The following is an 8,510-nucleotide window of genomic DNA, read 5'->3' on the forward strand; positions in this document are numbered from 1 at the left end:
TGCCCAAAGTCATACAGCTGGTCAGTGGCGGAGTTGGGATTAGAGCCCACGGCCTCTGACTCCCAAGCCCGGGCTCTTTCCACTATGTCACACCAGGCACTGTTCTAAGCACTGGGGTAGATACAAGCCGATTGGACAGGACCCCCACCTGGGCCACAGAGAGGAACTGGAAAAGGGCCTGGCTGGCTGGCACGGAGGCAGGAGGATGGATGGGATGACCTCTGAAATGGCCCCAACTGTCAGAGAGATATCTCACCTCAGTTGGGTTAGATATCTGTGCCTCTGCAGACCAAGTCCTGAGGGCCCCACCTGCTTTGGAAACTGAGGCAGGGGCCAGGGTGAGGGTAGAAGTCATTGGGCTCCCGGGATTCTATGTCAAAGGTCAGCCTCTTCCATGCCCCACCTGTTTCTGCTGGCTCTCAGATGGTTCTGTCCTCAGAGGCTCGAAAATGAACCCAGGTGAGGACCCAGGCTGGGGCAGAGTGGTTCCAGCCTAGTCCCAGTTAGAAGGGGGAGAGAGAGAGAAAAGGGAGAAGAGTGATCCCATCTTCCAATGGGAAACTGAGCGCCCTGGGAAACAGAGCTGAGGACCTGCGTTGTTTTTTATTTTGTTCTTTTTTAGGGTATTTGTTAGTAGGGTGCTAGGCACTATCCTCTATGCTCTGGGGTACTTACAGCATAATTCAATTGTATTTATTGAGCGCACTGTACTAAGTGCTTTGGAAATATAAGTTGGCAACATATAGAGACAGTCCCTACCCAACAACGAGCTCACAGTCTAGAAGGGGGAGACAGATAATGAAACATGCAGACAGGTGTCAAAACTGTTAGAATAAATAGAATTATAGCTGTACACACATCATTAATAAAATAGAGTAGTGAATATGTACAAGTAAAATAGAGTAATAAATATGTACAAATATATACAAGTGCTGTGGGGAGGGGAAGGAGGTAGGGCGGGGGGTGATTGGGAGGAGGAGAGAAAAAAGGGGGCTCAGTCTGGGAAGGCCTCCTGGAGGAGGTGAGCTCTCAGTAGGTCTTTGAATGCCCTCCCGCCTCAGATCTGCCAAACTACCTCTCTTCCCTCCTTCAAAGCCCTACTGAACGCTCACCTCCTCCAGGAGGCCCTCCCAGATTGAGCCCCCTTTTTCTCTGCTTCTCATTCATTCATTCATTCAATAGTATTTACTGAGCACTTACTGTGTGCAGAGCACTGTACTAAGCACTTGGGAAGTACAAGTCGGCAACCTACAGAGACGGTCCCTACAACAACGGGCTCACAGTCCAGAAGGGGAAGACAGACAACAAAACAAGACATGTAGACAGGTGTCAAAATCATCAGAACAAATATAATTAAAGCTATATGCACATCATTAACAAAATAAATACAGTAGTAAATATGTACAAGTAAAATAGAGTAATAAATCCATACAAATATATTTACAAGTGCTGTGGGGAGGGGAAGGAGGTAGGGCGGGGTTCCCATCGCCCCTACTCCCTCCCTCTGCTCTACTTCCCTCTCCAACCCACAGCACTTGGGTACATATGTGCATATTTATTATTCTATTTATTTTATTAATGATGTGCCTATATGTATAATTCTATTTATATTGTTGCTATTGATGCCTGTCTACTTGTTTTGTTTTGTTTCGTTGTCTGTCTCCCCACTTCTAGACTGAGAGCCTGTTGTTGGGTAGGGATTATCTCTATTTTTTGCTGACTTGTACTTTCCAAGTGCTTAGTACAGTGCTCTGCACATAGTAAGCATTTAATAAATATGATTAAATGAATGAATGAATGAATCATCCAACACATCTATTTCTCCAACATCACTACATTCTCTCTCTCTCTCTCTCTCTCTCTCTCCCCTGAATGAGGTCATCCTGGCTCAGCTTCATAATCCCTTCAACCTAGGACTCTCTCTCCGATGGCACCATTTTGGAGGACCTATGTGATGGCTGCCCTCTTTGACATCTTTCTGCATGGTTAGGAAAGGACAGTCAAAGCAGCATGGCCTAGTGGATAGAACACAGGCCTGGAAGTCAGAAGGTCATGGATTCTAATCCCTGCTCTGCCACATGTCTGCTGTGTGACCTTGGACAAGTCACTTAATTTCTCTGGGCCTCAGTTAACTCCTCTGTAAAATGGGGATTAAGACTTTGAGCCGGATGTGGGACAACCTGATTACCTTGTATGTACCCCTGTGCTTGGAACAGTGCTTGGCACATAGTAAGTGCTTATCAAATACCATAATTATTATTATGCATGAAACACTGTTCTAAGCACTGGTGTAGATACAAATTAATCAGGTTGAATACAGTCTCTATCCCCCAGGTAGCTCACAGTCTAAGTAGGAGGGAGAACAGGTATTGAATTTCCATTTTGCAGTTGAGGAAACTGAAGCACAGAGAAGTTCATTCATTCAATCTTATTTATTGAGCACTTACTGTGTGCAGTGCACTGCACTAAGTGCTTGGGAAGTCCAAGTTTGCAACATATAGAGACGGTCCCTACCCAACAATGGGCTCACAGTCTAGAAGGGGGAGACAGACAACAAAACATGTGGACAGGTGTCAAGTCATCACAATAAATAGAAATAAAGCTAGATGCACATCATTAACAAAATAAATAGAATAGTAAATATATACAAGAAGTTATGTGGTTTGCCCAAGGTCATACAGCAAGTAAGTGGTGGAGCCAAGAATAGAACCCAGGTTATATATCATTCTTAAATTATTATTATAATTTTCAAAAAAATTGAAATTTCTCAGTAATGTTCATCCAGAGATGGGTCCTGGAGGGCTTTGGACAGAAGTGAGTAGGTGGCAGAGGCAGGGCTGTTCTATAAAATCCTCCCTTCTCCTCAGGCTAAGGGTGTGCCCAGCCATCCTGCTGGAACATTTTTTAAAGCGATGTTTGTTAAAAACTTACTATGTGTCAAACATTGTCCTAGACACTGGGGTTGATACAATTCAGTCGGGTTGGCTACAGTTCCTACCCCACATGGGGCTCACAGTAGAAGTAGGAGGGTACAGTAGTGTGGTCTAGTGAATAGAGCACTGGCCTAGGAGTAAGAAGAACCTGGGTTGTAATCCCAGCTCTGCCTCCTGTCTGCTGTGTGACCTTGGGCAAGCCGCAATTTATCTGTGTGTCAGCTCCCTTAGTTGTAAAATGTGGATTAAGGTTTTGAGCCTTATGTGGGACAGGGACTGTGTACAACCTCATTAGCTTGTATCCATCCCAACTCTTAGTACAGTGTCTGGCATCATTGTAAGTGCTTTTGACATTTATTGGGCATCTGTTGAGGTTCCACCTTTCTTCTCACAAAAGACATCTTCCCTGACTTCCATAAAGGCCTTCTATGTTGGTCTAAAAGATTGAGAAGCAGAGTGGCCTAGTGGAAAGAACCTGGGCCTGGGAGTCCCAGGATCTGGGTTCTAATCCCTCTTGGCTACTTGCCTGCTGGGCGTTCTTGGGCAAGTCATTTAACTTCTCTATGCCTTGGTTCCCTCATCTGTAAAATGGGGATTAAATACCTGTTCTCCCTCCTGTTTAGGCTGAGAGCCTCATGTGGGCCAGGGACTGTGTCTGACCTGATTATTTTATATTGCATCCCAGCTCTTTAATGCAGCACTTGGCACTGAATGCCAAAATTATTACTAACCTCTAGGGCTGAGCTCAGCATGGGAAGGGGAATTCCCTCAACTTTCTCTCTAATTAGGCTCCTCACTGGGAATGAAGGGCCTTGGTTTTCCCATCTGTCAAAGGAGGGAAATGAATTGGGCACCCCCATTTTTGCAAACTGGTAGTGAGGTCTGGTCTGCTGTTCAGAAAGTGCAGGTGACTTTGGATGGCACTGAGGCCTGAGCAACATAGTGGTCCTGAGCTGTAGCCCAACAAAACATGAAACAGTGATAAGGGGCCCCACAGCTTGTGTCCAGGAGAGGGTGTGGTCAGAGGCCACTTGGTCACCCTGTCTGGTCCCTCCCTGACCCCACAAATTGTTTGGTCTGTGATGCAGGCTGATAGTGACAACAGCATCCAATGTGCCAGCCTGCCAACCCTCCGAGTGGTTATTTTTCCTGTCTCGATCAGAGATCAGAAGTTTGCTCTCCCCAGCACAACAGAGTGCAGCAGTTTTCGATTCACCTCTGGAGTCACAGGGGTAGTGGTGGGCATCATGCAGAGGGGCATTCATGAACCCCTGCCAGCTGTGGGGACACAAGACAGGAGGCGAACCACTCCCTCAGATGGGCTTGGTCTTGACCCTGTAGATGGTGGGGTTAAGCATAGGTGGCAGGAGAACATAGAGCTTGGCCAGGAGGACATGGACATGGCGGGGAATGCTCCGGCTAAAATGGTGGACAAAGAAAGAGAAGAGGGCTGGGAGGTAGAAGAGCAGTATGGCGCAGAAGTGGGCTCCGCAGGTGCCCAGGGCCTTGAGCTGGCATCCCGGGATGGGAGCTGGAAGACAGCATGGAGGATGAGGCCATAGGAGGTGCCGATGAGCATCACATCCAACTTGGGTGACAGCAGGGTGGTGGTCAGGCCCTACCAGATGTTGGCCCCAGTGGGTGCGCAGGCCAGGCAGGCGATGCCCATGTGCTCACAATAGGTGTATGGCATCCTTCTGTGCCCGCAATAGGGCAGCCGCTCCAGCAGGAGGACAGCAGGGACCACAACGCAGAGGGCCCAGCCCAGGGCGGCCAGCTACATCCTGCCAGCGACTGTGGTAGTCAGGATGGTGGCATAGCACAGTGGCCGGTAGATGGCCAGGTAGTGGTCAAAGGCCATGGCCAACAGGATGGTGGAATTGGCAATAAAGGTGATGTGGATGAAGAATATTTGGGCCAGACAGGCGTGGAAGGAGATCTCCTGGGACAGTGCCCAGAGAACGCTCAGTGTCTTGGGGACCGTGGAGGTGGATAGGGCCAGATCAGCCATGGCCAGGAAGAGGAACATGGGCATGTGGAGGTTCATTCATTCATTCATTCAGTGGTATTTATTGAGCGCTTACTGTGTGCAGACTACTGTGCAAAGAGCTTGGGAAGTACAAGTTGGCAACATATAGAGACAGTCCCTACCCAACAACGGGCTCACAGTCTAGGAGGGGGACACAGACAGCAAAACAAAACATGTGGACAGGTATCAAGTCATCAGAATAAAGAGAAGTAAAGCTAGATGCACATCATTAACAAAATAGAATAGTAAATATGTACAAGTAAAATAAATAGAGTAATAAATCTGTACAAACATATATGCTGGTGCTGTGGGGAAGGGAAGGAGGTAGGGTAGGGGGATGGGGAGGGGGAGAGGAAGGAGTGGGCTCAGTCTGGGAAGGCCTCCTGGAGGAGGTGAGCTCTCAGTAGGGCTTTGAAGGGAAGAAGAGAGCTATCTTGGTGGATGTGCGGAGTGAGGGTATTCCAGGCCAGGGGGAGAACGTGGGCCGGGGGTCGACGGTGGGACAGTTGAGAACGAGGCACAGTGAGAAGGGTAATAATAATAATAATAATAATATTTATTAAGTGCTTACTATGTGCAAAGCACTGTTCTAAGTGCTGGGGATGCACTCAAGGAGGATGAGGAAGAGAAGGTTGCTGTTGCCCAGCAGGGCTGAGATACACATCAGGCAGATGGGGATATAGAGCCAGAGGTGGAGGCCTTCCAGCCCCGGGATGCCCAGTAGGAGGAAGGAGGCAGGGTGGAAGCTGGTCTGGTTGAAGTTGGGGAAGATGGGGTTCGGTTCCATGCTTGGACTTAGCCGCATTTTTCCCTGTGGACAAAGAGGCCACAGGCTGAGTCTGATATGGCTTTTTTATAGACTCCTTGGGGCCAGAAGCTGGAGAGTATTGCATTGCCTCTGATTGGTGTTCAATAAATACCTTTATTGCTACTACTCCTTATTCTAACAGTAATAATAATAATAATAATTGTGATATTTAAGCACTTAACATATGCCAGGCCCTGTTCTAAGCACTGGGATAGATACAAGCTAATTAGGTTGGAGACAGTCCCTGTCCTACATAGAGTTCACAGTCTTAATCCCCATTTTATGGATAAGCTAACTGAGGCACAGAGAAGTGAAGTGACTTGCCCAAGGCCATACAACAGGCCAGTGGAGGAGCTGGGATTAGAACTCAGGTCCTTCGGACTCCCAGGTCCATGTTCTGTCCACTAAACCACACTGCTTCTCTTGTAGTAGTAGTAGTAGTAGTACTAGTACTAGTAGTAGTAATAACAATAATGATGGCATTTATTAAGCGCTTACTATGTGCAAAGCACTGTTCTAAGCACAGGGGAGGTTACAAGATGATCAGGTTGTCACATGGGGGGCTCACAGTCTTAATCCCCATTTTACAGATGAGGGAACTGAGGAACAGAGAAGTGAAGTGATTTGCCCAGAGTCACACAGCTGACACATGGCCGAGCTGGGATTTGAACCCATGACCTCTGACTCCAAAGCCCGTGCTCTTTCCACTGAGCCACACTGCTTAGTAGTACAGTAATACATTACTAATACTATTAGTACTATTAGTACTACTAATACTACCAATACTTTTACTGCTGCTACTTGTACACCCATGTATTCTTTCCCAGTGCTTATCGCACAGTAAGCAGTTAATACTACTACCACTGCTACCACTGTTACTGCTTTTACTGCTACTACATTACCCATAAATTCTTTCCAAGCATTTACTGCAGTGCATTACACACAGTAAGCACTTAATCAGTACTATTGCTACTGTATCTGTCTCCCCCTTTCTAATAAATAATAATAATAATTATGGCATTTATTAAGCACTTGCTATGTGCAAAGCAGTGTTCTAAGCACTGGGGAGGTTACAAGGTGATCAGGTTGTCCCATGGGGGGCTCACAGTCTTAATCCCCATTTTACAGATGAGGTAACCGAGGCACAGAGAAGTTAAGTGACTTGCCCAAAGTCACACAGCTGACAATTGGCAGAGCTGGTATTTGAACCCATGACCTCTGACTCCAAAGCCCGTGCTCTTTCCACTGAGCCACACTGGACTGTGAGCCCGTTGTTGGGTAGGGACCATATCTACATGTTGCCAACTTGTACTTCCCAAGCGCTTAGTACAGTGCTCTGCACACAGTAAGTGCTCAATAAATACGATTGAATGAATGAATGAATGCTACTACTGCTACTTCTACTGCTACTATTTCACCATGTATTCTTTCCCAGAATTTAGTGCAATGCTTTAGTACTTAATGATGATGATGATGGTTATTATTATTATATTTGTTAAGTGCTTACTATGTATCAACCACTGTTGTAAGCACTGGGGTAGATACAATATAATCAGATTGGACACAGTTCCTGTTCCACATGGGGCTCATCGTTTAAGTGGGAGAAAAGATATTTAGTCCTCATTCTACAGTTGAAACTGAGGTACAGAGAAGTTGTGACTTGACCAAGATCACAAAGCAAGCAATTGGTAGAACTGGAAATAGAATCCAGGTCCTCTGATACCCAGGCCTATGCTCTTTCCACCAGGCCATGCTGCTTCTCTTCTATTTCAACCGCTACTACTATCCCAGCAGTTATTACAGTGCTTTGCACATAGTAAACACTTAATAAATACTATAATTTCTACTACTACTACATCTACTCCTACTGCTATCACCACTACCTACTGAATGTTACCACTATTAACAGGACAACTAACTGCTGCATACAGAGCCCTTTACTGGGCACCTACTTTGTGCAGAGCACTGATCAAATTACTTAGGGGCTCAAAGGAAAAGGGATAAGACATGATCCCGGCCTTCGAGGAGCTTCCAGTCTAATCGGGGAGAGAGTAGTGGCCAACCAGTCCACCTAACCCAGCTCCGAAAAAGCTAAATCCTCCCCAGCTGGAGGCTAGGGGAGAAAAGGTGCCACAGCCTTCCTCTTTTGCCCGTCTGACATCTCTCCCCATTGTCAAGCTCAGTCTCTTCCAGCCGTCCCTTCTGCAAACCATTCAGTCCTGCTTTCTTTCATTCATTCATTAAATCGTGTTTCTTGAGAGCTTACTGTGTGCAGACCACTGTACTAAGCACTTGGGAGAGGAAAATCTCCAAGAATCAACTTAGAATTTTGAAATTTTAAATTCATTCATTCAATCTCATTTATTGAGTGCTTACTGTGTGCAGAACACTGTACTAAGTGCTTGGAAAGTACAATTCAGCAGCAGAGACAATCCCTACTCAGCAACGGGCTCACAGTTTAAATCCCTCTCCTCCCTGCCTAGCTGGATCACTAGCGCTTAGAACAGTGCACTGTTCCAACAAATGATGGTAGCAAATACCTGGTCCTGGTGTTCCTGTTGGAACCAAATGCTGGTCCTGGTGTTCCTGTTGGAGCTGTAATGTGAGCGTCCTGGTTCTCAGGCCCAAGACAGGATAGACAGAAGATTAACCCTGGGGCTGGGGCTGAGCCCACTCCAAACAATGGCCTCCAAGGCCTACCCAGCTCCGGGTTCTAGGAGCTCTTTGGGAGACAAGCAGA

The 8,510-nt window shown here is 46.7% G+C and overlaps 1 pseudogene; it reads right to left on the bottom strand.

Annotated features, from left to right (window-relative positions):
* Positions 1-4,246: 4,246 nt before the first annotated feature.
* On the bottom strand, positions 4,247-4,968 carry LOC119942570 (annotated as a pseudogene).
* Between the last annotated feature and the right edge of the window lie 3,542 nt (positions 4,969-8,510).

The sequence above is a fragment of the Tachyglossus aculeatus genome, chromosome 2, assembly GCF_015852505.1.
Source record: "Tachyglossus aculeatus isolate mTacAcu1 chromosome 2, mTacAcu1.pri, whole genome shotgun sequence".
Lineage (NCBI taxonomy): Eukaryota > Metazoa > Chordata > Mammalia > Monotremata > Tachyglossidae > Tachyglossus > Tachyglossus aculeatus.